This window comes from Monodelphis domestica, chromosome 1, assembly GCF_027887165.1.
Source record: "Monodelphis domestica isolate mMonDom1 chromosome 1, mMonDom1.pri, whole genome shotgun sequence".
Taxonomy (NCBI): Eukaryota; Metazoa; Chordata; class Mammalia; order Didelphimorphia; family Didelphidae; genus Monodelphis; species Monodelphis domestica.
The window spans coordinates 322141126-322160813 of record NC_077227.1 but is presented as its reverse complement, the minus strand read 5'-3'; the positions used below and the strand labels follow the sequence as shown (position 1 = coordinate 322160813).

The 19688-nt window shown below is 37.1% G+C and overlaps 1 protein-coding gene and 1 long non-coding RNA gene across 6 annotated transcripts in view; one reads left to right on the top strand and one right to left on the bottom strand.

Moving 5' to 3' along the window:
* PPP2R5C (protein phosphatase 2 regulatory subunit B'gamma) overlaps positions 1-19688 on the top strand; it is a 219947-nt gene that overhangs the window by 43618 nt on the left and 156641 nt on the right. The gene's annotated exons all lie outside the window — the stretch shown is intronic.
* LOC130456349 (uncharacterized) lies at positions 5004-18527 on the bottom strand. The gene is made up of 2 exons (XR_008915087.1): positions 18378-18527; positions 5004-5124 (listed from the first exon to the last, which is right to left on the bottom strand). It is a non-coding gene; the product is annotated as an uncharacterized LOC130456349 (long non-coding RNA).

Sequence of the window (19688 nt, the reverse complement as noted above, 5' to 3'; positions counted from 1 at the left end):
TTGTTAATTAAACCCATGGGAATTGATTAGGTCATAAAGGAATGTGTAGGGAGAAAGGGCCCCAAGAAAGTCTTCAGGTACACCCAAAGTGCCTCCACAGTTTGGAAATAGATGTGGGTAGTGAGCCAGCTACAGGTGTGTGAGTAGTCAGAGAGAAAGATAACCAAAAGACAGCAATGTTACCAGAACTCAAGAGTATGAGAAAAAAGTATGATCCACAATGTCAATTGGAGCAGGTATGTTGAGAAGGATTGAGATTAAGAAAAGATCGAATTTAAAAATTAAGAGATTGTTGTTAATTTTGGAGAGAACCATTTCTGTTGTGATAAGAATGGATACAAGATCACAAAGGAAGTGAAAGAGAAGATGTGGAGGCTAGAAGTCTAGACACTTTCTCCTAGGACTTTGTTTGAAAAAAGAATAGGAGATAATTTCAGGGCATGGTGATAAATGTTATCTTTAAGGATAGAGAGACTTGGGAATGTTTTTAGGTGTTAAGAAAGTTTGAAATAGAGAAAACATTCAAGAGAGGGACAGATGATTGAGGGAACAATCTGCTAGAAAAGATGGGAAGGGTTGGGATCAAGGGCAGAGTTGGGAACTCTTCTTGGCAAAAAAAAAAAAAAAGAACCACCTTATTATGAGAGACTAGGGCAGTGGTGACAAACATTTTAGAGGGGCAAGTGATGTGAGAAATGTGCTCAGGTACACATTGAGAGGGGAGAGGAGCAGCCCAGACCTACATCCCTCTGACTTTCTAGTAGGGAACTCTGGTGAACTCTATGCTGGGGCAATAGTATGTATGCCCATAGACAGGGCTCTGAGTGCCCTCTATGGCACATGTGCCATAGGTTCACTACCATAGGACTAGGGGAAAGGAAGTGGGGGATGATATTTCAAGGTATTTGATATAAAGAGAAGAGCAAGAGGGTGAACAGGAAAGTAAAAGGCAGGATTCTCAACTTAGAAAGTGGGTAGAGGAGAAGGTAAAGAAGGCTTGGGGACAGAAAAGAATGAAATAGCTTCTGTAGGGAGTGAGAGAGCAATCAGTGAGGAATAAAGGATTGCCTCGTTACAATAAGGATTCATTTGAAGGTCAAGAACATAAATTTATAGTGTTTCTCATTGGCACAGTTGTGTAATTTTTTCCAATTCCCTCAGCATTTTGTGCATGGAAAATAGTCAAACAGAGAAATGTCAGCATTCTTGATTAAGGAAGTGGAATATTTACAAATAATGGTTAGATTTTTGAGTGTTACTATACTTGTAAAAAAAAGGACAAAAATAAATCATAATTGAATACTTCTGTTTCCTATAAACATTTATCTAGTATTTTTAGCACAAAATAATTGTCAATAATGGGATATGTATGAAGTTCTTTATATACTAAACTGGAGAAGTTATTTGTTTATGGTTCTAAATTATTATTCTTAATGTATTTTTTCAATATGGCATTAGTTAATGTCTTACTCAGGTCAGGCAAGTTAGTTTGTAAAGATAATTATGAAAATTTTACAATTATCATACTGTATGCTTGAAAAATTGTAATCTAATGATCATTAAGGAATTGATATGTTGTTTCTCCTGGAGGATGTGAAATTATATCCTATTGTTTTGGTATTTTAGAATACTTATTGCCACATTATAAAGTAAGAGTTTTACATATTTGTTCAGTTATCTTTCTACTTTACTTGTTTACTGTTTAACAAGTAATTCTGGCACTGTGGTCTTATGTTGAAAGCTTAGGTGTGGATGTCAGAACACCATGGAATCTATTTTTAGTCATACAATTGAATTGCCTTGGGCAATGTGTGTATATATGCAATTAAGTTTTGCCTTAGAGACTTGTTTCTTAATGAATCAATGCAAGTAATAGTTATCCATAACAGATTCCAGAATCTGTGTTTTCCTTTCTTTCAATTTCAATACCATAAAGATCCTTGATGTTTTCATTATGGGTAAGCATCTTTCTCAGCTTCCCTCTCCAAACAAATGCACATGTTGCAGCCACTCTAACATTTGACATAGTTGCTGTTGCAGAAAAATTTACCCCCTGCTACCAACCTGATGACTAGCTTCTTCAGATTTAGTTGGGATGGTCCTCAAATGACATAGTTATAGTTTATGATGTTTCTTAAGGATGCTTGTGATATTTTCATCTAGAAGATAATGTATTTCATAATCAGAGGAGCCCATAAATAACATATCTTTATTAATGTTCAGAAAAGAAAAGGCAATATTATATCTTATACCTTTTCTTTTCCCTAAATAGAATTTTTTTTGACACGAGATCAGCTGCTGACTTGCATTTTTTTCTCATAAGTAACAAAGCATGAAATGTTTTGTTTTTGTTTTTCCTATCTTTGGCTACTTTAGTAAATATTGTGTAAATTATGACCTACGTTTTGTTTTAATTCCACATTTACAAAAACATACTTAGAGAATCAGTATTAAAGTGGGAAGGAAGACTTTTGGAGATGACCTTGTGTTGTTTCCTCATTTCATAAGTGAGGAAGTTAAGATTCATGGGGTGAATATCCAGAAAAGCTCCATCACCATACCCAGTTTTCTTTCTCACAAATTGTGAAAAGTTACTTCTCCCTGTCCTACAATTCCTTTTCTAGCAACCAATTATTTCTTATTGATGATGAAGATCCAGTCTAGTAGTTTCCATTCTTAGAGAATAAAATTACTGTTAAGACCAGCTAAGAAATTATTAGTTGCTCTGCTGTGAACAGAGAACTCTAGCACATGTATGACTAGTGAAAGTCCCTCCTACCACTATATTATGCTTTCATGCCAGGTTTCTATTTCCCAAACATTTATTTCCTTTTTCTCTTTAGTTGGTAGTACTATGTCCATGATGGTATTGCTTCTATTTATGTTTCAATTGACCTTCATTTAAATACTTTCCGCCACGTCTTCCCCTGACTCTGGTTTCTGTATTTCTCAAGTGCTTATGTAGCTTCTTAATATTATAAGGCTACTTCTCAAATCACCTTTTATCCAGTCACAAATCCTTCATTTTATTTATTTTTTAACATTATTTTATTTGGTCATTTCCAAACATTATTCATTGGAAACAAAGATCATTTTCTTTTCTTCTCTTCCCCCCTCCCACCACCTCTCCCATAGCCGACATGCAATTCCACTGGGTTTCACATGTGTCCTTGATTCGAACCCATTTCCATGTTGTTGGTATTTGCATTAGGGTGTTCATTTAGAGTCTCTCCTCAGTCATGTCCCCTCCACCCCTGTAGTCAAGCAGTTGCTTTTCCTTGGTGTTTTTACTCCCACAATTTGTCCTCTGCTTGTGGCTAGTGTTTTTTCTTCTAGATCCCTGCAGAATTTTCAGGGACATTGTATTGACACTAATGGAGAAGTTCATTACGTTCAATTGTACCACCGTGTTTCAGTCTCTGTGTACAATGTTTTCCTGGTTCTGCTCCTTTCGCTCTGCATCACTTTGTGGAAGTTGTTCCAGTCTCCATGGAATTCCTCCACTTTATTATTCCTTTGAGCACAATAGTATTCCATCACCAACATATACCACAAATTGTTCAGCCATTGCCCAATTGAAGGGCATCCCCTCATTTTCCAATTTTTTGCCACCACAAAGAGTGCAGCTATGAATATTCTTGTACAAGTCTTTTTTCCTTATTATCTCTTTGGGGTACAAACCCAGCAGTGCTATGGCTGGATTAAAGGGCAAGATAGTCTTTTATCGCCCTTTGGGCATAGTTCCAAATTGCCCTCCAGAATGGTTGGATCAATTCACAACTCCACCAACAATGAATTAATGTCCCTACTTTTCCACATCCCCTCCAGCATTCATTACTTTCCATAGCTGTCATGTTAGCCAATCTGTTAGGTGTGAGGTGATACCTCAGAGTTGTTTTAATTTGCATCTCTCTGATTATAAGAGATGTAGAACACTTTTTCATGTGCTTATTAATAGTTGTGATTTCTTTGGCTGAGAACTGCCTGTTCATGTCCCTTGCCCATTTATCAATTGGAGAATGGCTTGATTTTTTGTACAATTGATTTAGCTCTTTGTAAATTTGAGTAATTAAACCTTTGTCAGAGGTTTTTATGAAGATTGTTTCCCAATTTGTTGCTTCCCTTCTGATTTTAGTTACATTGGTTTTGTTTGTACAAAAACTTTTTAATTTGATGTAGTCAAAATTATTTATTTTGTGACTCTTTCTAAGTCTTGCTCGGTTTTAAAATTTTTCCCTTCCCAAAGGTCTGACATGTATACTATTCTGTGTTCACCTAATTTACTTATAGTTTCCTTCTTTATGTTCAAGTCATTCACCCATTTTGAATTTATCTTGGTGTAGGATGTGAGGCGTTGATCCAAACCTAATCTCTCCCACACTGTCTTCCAATTTTCCCAGCAGTTTTTATCAAATAATGGATTTTTATCCCAAAAGCTGGGGACAAATCCTTCATTTTACCAAGTCTCAATGATGTTGTTGGCTTGTCTCTTAGATTTTTCTACCTTTTAATTTTTGGTGAAAAAAAATGTTAGATTTCGAGGCAGAAGACCTCTTGGTTCAAATCTTGGCTCTGCCACTTTCTATCTTTATTACCTGCCTAAATCATTTTACATTTTCAGGTCTCAGTTCAGCAAGAGGTTTAGACCAAAAGATCTGCAAAATATCCTTCCAGCTCAGAATCTGTGGTCTAGGGAGCAGTGGATTGAGAGCCAGACCTAGAGACAGGAGGTCCTAGGTTCAAATCTGGCCTCAGACCCTTAATAGCTGTGTGACCATAGGCAACTTAACCCCCATTGCCTAGCCCTTACCATTCTTCTGCCTTGGAATCAATATATAGTATTGATTCTAAGACGGAAGGTATGGGATTTGTTGTTGTTTTAAAAAGAATTTATAATCTAACATATCTTGTCTACCTTGACAGATATATCTAAGAAATTTTCTCATTCCTTCTTCATTTTCAGTTTAAACACTTTTCATGAGATTCGCAAGACTCCAGGCAAATGCAATCTTTTCTTTTTAATATTTAAAAAAAAGTCTTGTCATTATCATTTCTTTATTTGATTCAATTTTCTTTTTTTTCAGTTAACCAAAATCCATCTTCTCTCTCTCTCACATTTCCTCCCTTCAGTTGAAAAAGAAAAAAGAAAGTCTTTGTAATAAATCTGTGTAGTCATGCAAAACAAATCTGTATATTGAACATGTCCAAAACAACAACAACAACAACAAAACCCTCAGTCAGCTCTCTGGGCCCATAACTTGTTAGGTAAGAAGTCGTTGCCTTTATGAGAATTCTTATGTTTTTGCAATAGTTTGTGGTTGTATAAAGGCAAATACCTTCTTAATGGTCATTATTAGGTGTACTCCATCCCTGAACAGGAATCTATTTCCTGTATTTTAAGCTATCTTAAGCCAAGACAGAGAAATGCATATCTTCTTAGATAGCAATTCACTTCCTAAATCTGCCTTTCTTGTCCTAAGCCCTTGACAGCAATGATTAAAAATAAATGTGGCCTCAGATACTTCCTAGCTGTACAATCCTGGGCAAGCTACTTAATTCCCATAATCCTAGCCATTACCACTCTTCTGCCTTCAAAGCAATACACAGTATTGATTCTAAAATAGAAGGTAAAGGTTAAAAAAAAAAGCCTGCTACCCTGTGGTGTTAGGTATCTTGTCTCTAAAGACATAACTCTTAGTACAGTGCTCTTTAAAATTCTTTCTGGTCCTTTGTGACCATATAAATTAGGAGTTATCAGGTTTGATAAGCCTTGGAGGTACTTGGTCATATCCTCTTTTCACACCTCTGTTGTTAGCATCAGATCAACATAAAATACTTTTGAGTTCCACTGAGGAGTCCACCACCCACCACTAACTTGTTTCTCTTATCTGTTCTTACCTTTCCTGGATGATTTTTCATCTAATCATAGGATCATTGGAAGGAATCTGAGAAGTCTTCTAGCCCAATTCCTTCATTTTATATAGGAGAAAACTGGGATTCAGGGAGGTTAAATGATTTGCCCACAAGTCATACAAGCAGTTTTTTTCAAAGCCAAAATTTAAGCTAGGTCCATTTATTCCAGATTCAATACAACATTGGTGTTGTAATAATTAAAATTAAAATTATGAGGCTTCTAGTAGCTTTATAACTTCATTAAATCAAGGTAGAAGTAGTGTTTTTTAATCTAACAGTAGTAAAGAGAGGGAGAGATAGAGAGATAACTAGTTTACTAATCTGTTGGCTTCCATGATAGATTGAAGTTCACTACCACCAGCCTCCATGCTCCAGCAAGAACCTCACTTCCTGTTGGGTCTCCCATTATAAGCAGTTTTCTCCACCCACTAGCTCTCCCAGGTCACATCTCAGGAACCAACCATAGTTTCTCAATTTTCCTGGGCCAGTGGGGAGTGGGGAGTGGGGGCAGTGCCCGTGGAATCAGCTTCCCGTCTCATTGGTTCCTTGTTTCCTTTCTCTGAGGGCCTATCTATACCTGTACATCTCAGTGGTCTTTGCCTCCAGGTCACTTAGAAGTGACATTAAGCAAAACGACATAATGGAGAGAGAAATGCTCTTCCAACAGTATCTTAACATTCTTTATAGAACAAATAGTCACTTCCCCTTAGAAGGTCCGATTCTTTTCTTTTTGGAAAGTGCCTATTTAGCTTCCAAGTGTTTAGTACTTCTTCTCTTTTTCTTCTCTTGAATCTCATACAGATAAAATTTCTCTCTTCCCTTTTTAGTCCATAGATCTAAAGCAGGAAGAGACTTTAGAAATAATCTAGTACAATCTCATCATTTTCTTAATGAGGTAACTGAGACCCAGGGAGGCTAAATGATTTGTCCAAGGTCACACAGGTGGTAATAGTCAGAAGTAGGATTTCACCTAAGTACTTTGACTACAGTACCAGTATTCCTTCTATTGCCCTATTGTTTTCACAATGAATGACTTTTTTATTTTAGGCAGTATTTTGTTCCTAATAACCTGAAGCATGTAGAGGTATTTCTGGAGTTCCTTTTAAAAACAGATCAGTCTGCACTCCAGATTTGGTGGTTTATTACTTGGCCCCAGAGAAACAAATATTGTCTCTTTTATGAAAATGACTACAAAATTCTGACTTTCCTTTACACTTTCTGAGAGTGAGATCCTTAGTTGTTTTTATTCTTTCTGGTGACTTATGTTACTACTTCTACAGCTGGGCAGCTGTTTATGAAGCTATTTAAATGAAGACTTATTTTCCTTCTTTTCTGAGTGGTCTTTTTGTTGACCAGTTCTTCACATGTCCTTTGTGACCCACCTTATGATTCAAGGTACAACTGAAAGATAAATTTTAATTTGTTCTAAAAGTAAGGTTAAGTAATGGATAAATCCTTTCCTAAGTAGAAAATAGCATTTGTATTAAGTGTAATGAGTTGTAACCTTTTCTGTTTGCTTGTTAAGAGTTAATGTTTTAGAGTGGTTTTTATTTGGAGTGGATCATAACCTATTGTAACCTTTTAGTTGTCCTTCCAAAAGTCCAAGAGTTTAATAGATATTCCTCCCTCCTTTGTAACTTTTGACAGAAACCTTTTTAGGCTTTATTAACTCACACTTGGATATATTTATGCTTCTAGTGAGAAGGTATTAGTAACACTTTCCACATTACCATGTATTTAGAGAGCCTTTGATATTAAATATTGGAGAAAAGAATAACAATCTTTTCAGCTTCTGAAATTATTTCTTTGAATACCTTATCTCTTTAGCCCCTTGATAGGCACACCCAAATGCTTTACCTTTGTTTTATCAACTTCATCTTTCTTTTCTGACTTTATCTCATGTTCTTTTTTTCCATTCCTCCACTGAAGCTTCTCACATAGGAAAGTAATAAGATTAGACCATTTTGTATTTTTATTGAGGATAGATGAGAGGGAGAAAGAGAGACTGACTTTAAGCAGGGAGACCTAAGGAGGCTATTGTAATTGTCCAGTTTAGAGGTAATAAGAATTTGAATCAGGGTAGTAAATAAGTGATAGAAGAGAAGGGATCAGAACAAGAAGTAGTACTGACTAGACTTGGTGACTAGATTATGGAGAGGAAAGTATAATAAAGAATGGAAGGTTACAAAAATTTATAGAAGAATTTTGGTACCCTCCACAAAAATTAGGAAAATTTAGGAGGAGGGATAAGTTTAGGGGCAGCTAGGAGGGCAGTGAATAGAACAATAGAACACCAAAAGGATACCTGAGTTCAAATATGGCTTCAGCCACTCATACTAGTTGTGTGACCCTGGGCAACTCACTGAACTCTGTTTGCCTCCATTTCTTCATCTGTAAAAATGATCAAGAGAAGGAAATGGCAAGCCACTCCAGTATTTTTGCCAGGAAAACCCCAAATTAAGTCTCAAAGAATGGGACAAGACTGAAATAACTGAACAATAAAAGTTTAGAGACAGTGATGTTTTGGACATCTTGAGTTTGTGATAGCTGTGGACATCTAGAGCTGTTGTCAAGCAGGCATTTCATAATGTAATAGTAAAGATAATATTATTAAATAAAAACCCCTATTTATATAACATTTTAAAGTTGGGAAAATTGGGGATGGTAGAAGGAGATAATATTATGCTTGAGAGAAATAGAGGTTACCAGTAGGTTTTGTTTTGAATCCATTAAGTTTCAGATGTCTTTGGGACATCTATTTTTAAAATATCCAGTAAGTAGTTAGTGTACAACTAGAGCTCAGGAGAGAGATTGAGACATAGATAGATTGATTAATAGATCGGTTAACCTAGGAATCATTTCCATGGGAACTGATGATTTCACAGAGAGAGAGAGAACCCAGGAGAGCCTTTGTGGGATATCCTTAGTTAGTTATGGAGTGTAGTAGTGATGAACTAGCAAAAGAAACTGGGAATGAGTGGCCAGACAAGTGAGAAGAGAACCAGGAGAGAGCAGTGTCATGAAAACTCAGCAAAGAGATATCCAAGACAAAAGGGTGATCCACAGTGATATTCTGCAGGAAAGTTAAAAAGAATGTAGACCAAGAGAAGACCATCAGAACTTAACAAGAAATTATTTGGAGAGTGATAAAAGCAATGTAAAAACATGCTACCAATACAGATCATTTTTTTAAAAATCATTGGTAACTTGGAAAGAACAGTCTCAGTTAATTGATGAGATCAAAAGTCAGGTTGCAAATGGTTAAAGAGAAATGGAAACTAAGGACAATGAGATGACTACAAAGATAGAGTAAGGCCCAGAGATGGGAAGTCCTGAGTTCAAATGTGATTTCAGATACTTGCTAGCTGTGGGACCCTGGGAAAGTAACTTAACTATCATGCCTAACCCTTACCTCTCTTCTGCCTTAGAACTAATGGTTCTAAGATAGAAGGGAAAGGCTTAAAAAAGAGAGGAATAGAAAAAGAAGGTGATACAACAAATGTAGGTACCTTTTTAGGAATTTGAAAAAGAGAGGAGAGAATGATAGCTTTAGGGTTATAAAGGGATCTAGCTTAAAGACTTTTTAAGGATAGGGGAGATGGGCAAGTTTGTAAGTAGCAAGGAAAGAGAATGGGGAGGGGGAGAATGAAATGAGAGATGGCATTAAGGGGAAATGTGTCAATCTTGTTGAGAAGGATTATACCCAATTATCTGATATTGGAGTAAAGGAAGAGTTGGGGAAGTGAAATAAAGTTTTGAGATGAAAAGAGGTGAAGGAGTACTCATTGAGTGGCCTCTATTTTCTTAGTAAAGTATGATGTAAATTTCTTCATTGAAAGAATGGAGATTAGGAGAGGATATAGGAGACTCTAAAGAAGAATGGAATAATCAATTAGGAAGAAGTAAAAAGATTGCCTTTCTGGTGCGAAGGTGCAATAAATTATAGGCCAAGGGGATGAGGATTTTAGAGGTATTTAGTTAAACTGGGTCAACTGCAAGTTCAGAGTGGAGAAGGGAAGAGGTAAATGTGGTCAAAGCAAAGGTAAAGAAACCTGAGAAATTACTGAAGGGTGGAGGATTTGGAGACAAAGATTGAAATGAAAAATGGACTTGGAGAGGAAGGAGTAAGGCTTGGGGAAAATTAATATTATAGGAGTTTATGAGGTAACTTTATGGATAAAGGACTGGGCCTGGAGTCTAGAAGACCTGAATTCAAATTTTACCTCAGATACTTATTATTTGCATAACCCTAGGCAAGTCACTTAATCTCTCTGTTCACCTTAATCCACTGGAAAAGGAAATAGCAAGTAAGGTAAGGTCCATGGGGTGCCTGAACAACAACAGTAATCAGAGAGGAATGTCAAAATTTTTGATTAAGTAGATCCCTTATGAGTAATAATGAGATCAAGAATATAACTCAGGACTTCCGGTTAAGATGGCGGCTTAGAGAAAGCTAAAGCTCAGATCTCCGGAAAACCCTTCCCGACCGATCTCAAACTATAAGCTCCCAAGGCGCCGAAATTCAAAACGATCAACAGCACAGACCCTGGGAACCCTCCTCCTGGACCTGGACCCGGTTCAAAAGGTACGGCTCCCCTCAAAAGCCAGAACCCGAGATCACTCGGACCTCAGGGGTAGGAGCGCAGAGTCCAAGGCTCCCGGAAGCCGCAGCCCGGCTGGGCTCAGAGAGCAGAACCCTCAGGGCCTTCTACCCAAGTCCCAGTGAAAGTTACTGCCTGGGGCTTCCGCTGCAGAGAGCTGGTCTAAACAACAGCAACCCTCAGGGCAGGCAAGACAGCCTCAGGGGCTGGATCCTGCTATCCAAGTCTCAGTGAAAGTCCTTGCCCTCGGAGCTTGGGAAAGCTGCAGCCCATCCCCCCCCCCCCCCCCCCCCCGCAGGCCGAAGAAACAGCCTCACGGCCAGCGATTCTGAAGGCAACTTCCGGAAAGCGAGCCGGGGGGGAGAGTGTGGCCTCGTGGTCCGACCCTTCCATTCCAGTTCCAGTGAGGCAGATTCAGTTTAACCCAGGGAAAGCTCATAGAACCATCTGCCCAGGACTAAAGCCTCTGATCACCAGACAGAGATAAGAAAAGCTAATCCTCCACATTCAGAGATGACAAACTCCACAGAAGCACAGAAGCCCCAAAATACCAAGAAAAATAAGAAGAAAGGGGCGACTTTGGACACATTCTATGGAGCCAAAATACAAAATACAGAGCAGATAGAAGAAGATATACAAGAAAATTCTCCAAAATCTTCCAAAGGAAATAGAAACTCTCCACAAACCCATGAAGAATTTGAATCAGAAATGACCAAAAAGATGGAAGCCCTCTGGGAGGAAAAGTGGGAAATAATGCAAAAGAAATTCATGCATCTACAAAACCAGTTTGACCAAACTGTAAAAGAAAACCAGGCTTTAAAGCAAGAACTAATAAAGCAAAGCCAAAACACCAAGAAATTAGAAGAGAACATAAAATATCTCACCGACAAGGTGATAGATCTGGAAAATAGAGGGAGAAGAGAAAATTTAAGAATAATTGGACTCCCAGAAAAGCCAGAAATAAACACCAAACTGGACATGGTGATACAAGATATAATCAAAGAAAATTGCCCAGAGATTCTAGAACAAGGGGGCAATACAGCCACTGACAGAGCTCACAGAACACCTTCTACACTAAACCCCCAAAAGACAACTCCCAGGAATGTAATTGCCAAATTCCAAAGCTATCAAACAAAAGAAAAAATCCTACAGGAAGCTAGAAAAAGACAATTTAGATATAAAGGAATGCCAATCAGGGTCACACAAGACCTTGCAAGTTCTACTCTGAATGATCGTAAGGCATGGAGCATGATCTTCAGAAAGGCAAGAGAGCTGGGTCTCCAACCAAGAATCAGCTACCCAGCAAAACTGACTATATACTTCCAAGGGAAAGTATGGGCATTCAACAAAATAGAAGACTTCCAACTTTTTGCAAAGAAAAGACCAGAGCTCTGTGGAAAGTTTGATACTGAAAATTAAAGAGCAAGGAATACCTGAAAAGGTAAATATTAAGGAAAGGGGAAAAATGTTATCTTCTTCTTTTACTCAAACTCTCTTCTATAAGGACTACATTTATATCAATCTATGTATACTAACATATGGGGAAAATGTAATGTATAAATAGGGGGTAAAGAAAGACCAAATAGAATAATGGTTCTCACACAAAGATTCACATGGGAAGGGGAGGGGAAGAAAACTCCTATAAGAAGGAGAGGAAGGGGGGGGGGCATTTACTTAAACCTCAATCTCAGGGAAATCAACTCTGAGAGGGAAAAACATCCAGATCCATTGGGATCTTGAATTCTATCTTACCCAACAAGGGTAAGGAGAAGGGAAAACCAAGGGGGGGAAGGGGAGAGGGAGAACAAAAAGGGAGGGAAAGAGAGGGGGGGAGGGGGAGGGAAGAAAAAGGAAGGGACTAAAAAGGGAAACATCAAGGGAGGGGACAAAGGGCACTGATTCAAAGTAAATCACTGGACTAAAAGGTAGAGCCGAAGAAGAAAAGGTTAGAATTAGGGAAGGCAATCAAAATGCCAGGGAGTCCACAAATGACAATCATAACTTTGAACGTGAATGGGATGAACTCACCCATAAAACGTAGACGAATAGCAGAATGGATTAGAATCCAAAACCCTACCATATGTTGTCTTCAAGAAACACACATGAGGCGGGTTGACACCCACAAGGTCAGAATTAAAGGATGGAGTAAGACCTTCTGGGCCTCAACTGATAGAAAGAAGGCAGGAGTGGTAATCATGATATCTGATAAAGCCAATGCAAAAATAGACCTGATCAAAAGGGATAGGGAAGGTAATTATATTTTGTTAAAAGGGACTCTAGACAACGAGGAAATATCATTAATCAACATGTATGCACCAAATAATATAGCACCCAAATTTCTAATGGAGAAACTAGGCGAATTGAAGGAAGAAATAGACAATAAAACCATACTAGTGGGAGACTTAAACCAACCATTATCAAATTTAGATAAATCAAATCAAAAAATAAATAAGAAAGAGGTAAAAGAAGTGAATGAAATCTTAGAAAAATTAGAATTAATAGACATATGGAGAAAAATAAATAGGGATAAAAAGGAATACACCTTCTTCTCAGCACCACATGGCACATTCACAAAAATTGACCATACATTAGGTCACAGAAACATAGCACACAAATGCAAAAAAGCAGAAATAATGAATGCAACCTTCTCAGATCACAAGGCAATAAAAATAATGATTAGTAATGGTACATGGAAAACCAAATCTAAAACCAATTGGAAATTAAACAATATGATACTCCAAAACCGTTTAGTTAAAGAAGAAATCATAGAAACAATAATTTCATCAAGGAAAATGACAATGGCGAAACATCCTTTCAAACCTTTTGGGATGCAGCCAAAGTGGTAATCAGAGGCAAATTCATATCCCTGAAAGCTTATATTAACAAACAAGGGAGAGCAGAGATCAATCAATTGGAAATGCAATTGAAAAAACTCGAAAGCGATCAAATTAAAAACCCCCAGCAGAAAACCAAATTAGAAATCCTAAAAATTAAGGGAGAAATTAATAAAATCGAAAGTGATAGAACTATTGATTTAATAAATAAGACAAGAAGCTGGTACTTTGAAAAAACAAACAAAATAGACAAAGTACTGGTCAATCTAATTAAAAAAAGGAAGGAAGAAAAGCAAATTAACAGCATCAAGGATGAAAAGGGGATCTCACCTCCAATGAGGAGGAAATTAAGGCAATCATTAGAAATTACTTTGCCCAATTATATGGCAACAAATACACCAATTTAGGAGAAATGGATGAATATATACAAAAATACAAACTGCCTAGACTAACAGAAGAGGAAATAGAATTCTTAAATAATCCCATATCAGAAATTGAAATCCATCAAGCCATCAAAGAACTTCCTAAGAAAAAATCCCCAGGGCCTGATGGATTCACCTGTGAATTCTATCAAACATTCAGAGAACAGTTAACCCCAATACTATACAAACTATTTGACATAATAAGCAAAGAGGGAGTTCTACCAAACTCCTTTTACGACACAAACATGGTACTGATTCCAAAACCAGGCAGGTCAAAAACAGAGAAAGAAAAGTATAGGCCAATCTCCCTAATGAATATAGATGCAAAAATCTTAAATAGGATACTAGCAAAAAGACTCCAGCAAGTGATCAGAAGGATCATTCACCATGATCAAGTAGGATTCATACCAGGGATGCAGGGCTGGTTCAACATTAGGAAAACCATCCACATAATTGACCACATCAACAAGCAAACTAGCAAGAACCACATGATTATCTCAATAGATGCAGAAAAAGCCTTTGATAAAATACAACACCCATTCCTATTAAAAACACTAGAAAGCATGGGAATAGAAGGGTCATTCCTAAAAATAATAAACAGTATATATCTAAAACCAACAGCTAATATCATCTGCAATGGGGATAAACTAGATGCATTCCCAATAAGATCAGGAGTGAAACAAGGATGCCCATTATCACCTCTACTATTTGACATTGTACTAGAAACACTAGCAGTAGCAATTAGAGAAGATAAAGAAATTGAAGGCATCAAAGTAGGCAAGGAGGAGACCAAGTTATCACTCTTTGCGGATGACATGATGGTCTACTTAAAGAATCCTAGAGATTCAACCAAAAAGCTAATTGAAATAATCAACAACTTTAGCAAAGTTGCAGGATACAAAATAAACCCACATAAATCATCAGCTTTTCTATATATCTCCAACACAGCTCAGCAGCAAGAACTAGAAAGAGAAATCCCATTCAAAATCACCTTAGACAAAATAAAATACCTAGGAATCTACCTCCCAAGACAAACACAGGAACTATATGAACACAACTACAAAACACTCGCCACACAACTAAAAGTAGACCTGAACAAATGGAAAAACATTAACTGCTCATGGATAGGACGAGCCAATATAATAAAAATGACCATCCTACCCAAACTTATTTATCTATTTAGTGCCATACCCATTGAACTACCAAAATACTTCTTCACTGATTTAGAAAAAACCATAACAAAGTTCATTTGGAAGAACAAAAGATCAAGGATATCCAGGGAAATAATGAAAAAAAACACATACGATGGGGGCCTTGCAGTCCCTGACCTAAAACTATATTACAAAGCAGCAGTCATCAAAACAATTTGGTACTGGCTAAGAAACAGAAAGGAAGATCAGTGGAATAGACTGGGGGAAAGCGACCTCAGCAAGACAGTATACGATAAACCCAAAGATCCCAGCTTTTGGGACAAAAATCCACTATTTGATAAAAACTGCTGGGAAAATTGGAAGACAGTGTGGGAGAGACTAGGAATAGATCAACACCTCACACCCTACACCAAGATAAATTCAAAATGGGTGAGTAACTTAAACATAAAGAAGGAAACCATAAGTAAATTGGGTAAACACAGAATAGTATACATGTCAGACCTTTGGGAGGGGAAAGGCTTTAAAACCAAGCAAGATATAGAAAGAATCACAAAATGTAAAATAAATAATTTTGACTACATCAAACTAAAAAGCTTTTGTACAAACAAAACCAATATAACTAAAATCAGAAGGGAAACAACAAATTGGGAAAAAAATCTTCATAGAAACCTCTGACAAAGGTTTAATTACTCATATTTATAATGAGCTAAATCAATTGTACAAAAAATCAAGCCATTCTCCAATTGATAAATGGGCAAGGGACATGGATAGGCAGTTCTCAGATAAAGAAATCAAAACTTTTAACAAGCACATGAAGAAGTGCTCTACATCTCTTATAATCAGAGAGATGCAAATCAAAACAACTCTGAGGTACCACCTCACACCTAGCAGATTGGCTAACATGATAGCAAAGGAAAGTAATGAATGCTGGAGGGGATGTGGAAAAGTAGGGACATTAATTCATTGCTGGTGGAGTTGTGAACTGATCCAACCATTCTGGAGGGCAATTTGGAACTATGCCCAAAGGGCGACAAAAGAATATCTACCCTTTGACCCAGCCATAGCACTGCTGGGTCTGTACCCCAAAGAGATACTGGACAAAAAGACTTGTACAAAAATATTCATAGCTGCGCTCTTTGTGGTGGCCCAAAACTGGAAAACGAGGGGATGCCCATCAATTGGGGAATGGCTGAACAAACTGTGGTATATGTTGGTGATGGAGTACTATTGTGCTAAAAGGAATAATAAAGTGGAGAAGTTCCATGGAGACTGGAACAACCTCCAGGAAGTGATGCAGAGCGAGAGGAGCAGAACCAGGAGAACATTGTACACAGAGACTAATACACTGTGGTATAATCGAACGTAATGGACTTCTCCATTAGTGGCGGTGTCATGTCCCTGAACAACTTGCAGGGATCCAGGAGAAAAAAACACCATTCATAAGCAAAGGATAAACTATGGGAGTGGAAACACCGAGGAAAAGCAACTGCCTGAATACAGAGGTTGAGGGGACATGACAGAGGACAGACTCTAAATGAACACTCTAGTGCAAATACTATCAACAAAGCAATGGGTTCAAATCAAGAAAACATCTAATGCCCAGTGGACTTACGCGTCGGCTATGGGGGGTGGGGGGGAGGAAAAGAAAATGATCTTTAACGAATAATGCTTGGAAATGATCAAATAAAATATATTTTTAAAAAAAAAGAAAAAAAAAGAAAAAAAGAAAAAAAAGAATGTAACTCAGCTTGTTCCAGTAAGGTGAAGTGGAAAAATGGATTGAGTAGATTGAAGAACTCTAAGAGGTTAGGGTATTTGACAGAGAATTAACATGAATTTTGCAGCTCCCAATCATGAGGGCAGGAGTTAAGATGGCAAGGAAAATGGTGAACCAAGTAAATAACACTTTGAGAAAGGAAGGAGAATCTGGAAGCCAAAAGACAATAGCCACAATGACCCAGATTAAGTGATAAATTTTAAGGATGAACTTGACCTAGATCATACAGCTAGCGTCAATACTAGTATTTGAACTCAAGTGTCTTGGCTCTAGTTGAAACTAATTTGTATGGAGATGATAATTGAACTAATGGAAGCTGGTGTGATGATAATTTCAGTAAAAAAATTTGTAGCAATGTGAATTTATAGGATTACCTATTTAGTGCTCCAAGGAATCTAGGAGATTATATTGTCCAACATAGGTTTACAAAGGTTAAGTGACTTACCCAAAGTCATATATGGCAGTCCTGCTTTGAAACTTTTTGGTTCACCCAGTTATTTTGGAGTGTTTCTTTCCAAGTTCAAGTGAGTCCTTAATTCTTTGCTTTGTAGAGGAAGTATCTAGTTCTTATGGAGGCATATGGGCAACAATTTCCTATTTTTGGCTTTTTCCATGAGGGATCTGGCCATAGTTTTAAAGCATTTATGGTTAATCCCTTCTATCATTTCTTATAGCATAATAGTAATCCATTACATTCATATGATATTATCAGTTTAGCCATTCTCAGTTCTGTACTAGAACAAAAAAAAATGCTACAAATATTTTTGTACTTGATGAGTCAGGAAGACCTGAGTTCAGATATGATATCAAATATTCACTAACTGTATAACTCTCTAGACAAGTCACTTAACCTCTGCTGTCTCAGTTTCCCCATCTATAAAATGGGGATAATAATATCCCCCATTTTCCAGGGTTTTTGTGAGGATCAGATAAGGTAATACCTGTAAGATGCTTTGCAAATCTTAAGTTGATATATAAATGCTGGTTATCATCATTATTATAATGTAGGCCTACTAATGGTATAATTAGATCAAAGGGTATGATCAAAGGTTCCTTATTACTTTATGGAATTTTTTTTAAAAACCCTTACCTTCCGCCTTAGAATCAATACTATGTATTGGTTCCAAAGCAGAATGGTAAGGGCTAGACAATGGGAGTTAGGCGACTTGCCCAGAGTCATACAGCTAGGAAGTGTCTGAGGCCAGATTTGAAACTAGGACCTCCCATCTCTAGGCTTGGCTTTTAACCCACTGAGCTACCCAGCTGTCCCCCTTTACAGAATTTTTGAAAGAATTAGCAACTTAACCAGCAGTTTATTAATAGACCTGTTTTTCCATAGCCCCTCTAACATTTGTCACTTAACTTTTATTGTGAGGGGTAAATTTAGGGGGTTTTGACTAATATATTATACTAATGGCACCAGGGATTAATTCAATCCCAATAAAAATACTCAAGTCAGTTTGGGAATTTTATGGTGATTTAATTAATATAGAGGGAAGGAATTAAGAAGAAAGAGGGGAAAGGGTATAAGATTTCTCCCCCCTAGCCTAAGCCAAGGGAAGTTCCAAGACCTCAGCCAAGAGTCCTCCTCTGAGATGAGGGGCCTCCTAGCATTTTAAGAGGTAAAGGAAAAAAAGAATCAGCCTAAACTCAGATGGAGCTCAGGGAAGACACCTCACCTGACCCATGCTACTGAGCTTCTCCCAGTCACCTCACCAAGGACGCTCACCACCAAACCTGGACAAGAGCTGCAAGCATGCCAAGACGCCCAGCACACTACCAAGAGCCATGTCTAACCTGAGAAAGAGCCCCAGAGAGAGGAAGTGACACGAAATATATAGACCATTCTTTATACATCACTTCCTGTGTCTCACATGTACCAATGGTAGCTTAAGCTTGGCTTAGGACAGCCCAGGGGGTGTATCAGTTGTTTTCTTATTTGTCACTTGCTAGCACATGTCGGTCATGGGCCATACCTCCTCAACACTTAATCCTTAAATAGGGGTGTTTACATTCCTTTTTGTTGGGATTTTTAAAATTAATCAGGGTGTAGAAAATCTAAAATTCACATTATGCCAACTTTGCCAATCTGATGTATATGAAGTAAAAACTCAGAGTTGCTTTTTAATTTTCATTATATTAGCTCAGTCTTTCTAGTAACAAATATTTAATTATTTAGGTCTGTCTTTTTTATAAAGAGTTTTATAGTTAATATGATAGGGGCTATATTTGAATACAATATAGGAACATCTTGGTAAATGGCATAAGTATGCCTTAGTAAGTAGACTTCTAAATATTTTATACATTCTCTGGGGTTTTTTGTAACAATATAATCTTTATTTTATTTTAATAACAAATTTCCACATAAGTTTTCCAAAGTTATATGATTCAAGTTGTCTCCCTCCCTTCTTCTCCCTCCACCCTCCCACTCCCTGGAGTTGACAAACAATTCAATTTAGGTTATATATGTATTATCTCTGTGGTTATTTAAAATGGAATTTTACCTTCTTTTTCTTCCTCCTAGGTTTTGTTGGTAATATAGACAAATCATGATGATTTATATGGATTTATTATTTATTTTACATGTTTTTACTTATTTCCACTTAATTTTTTTAGTTGACTTAAGGCTCTTAAAACATTGTCATTTGTAAAATAAAATTATAATTTTGTTTCATCTTTGCATATGCTTGCTTATTCTCAATTTCTTTTTCTTGTCTTATTGCTCTATTTGGCATTTTTACCTAGCTGATAGTAAGTTTACAAAATCTTTGCTTGACTCCAGGTCTTATTGGAACAGCTTCTACTGTATCCCTGTTACACATTATCCTCTGTCTTGATTTTAGATAGATACTCTTTACCATTTAAGGAAGGCCAGTTATTCATTCATTTTCTAGTTGTTTTTGTAAACAGTAATACGTATTGACTCTTGTCAAAAGCTTTTCTGTAATCTATTGATGTGATGTGATTTTGCTATTAATATGATCTGATAT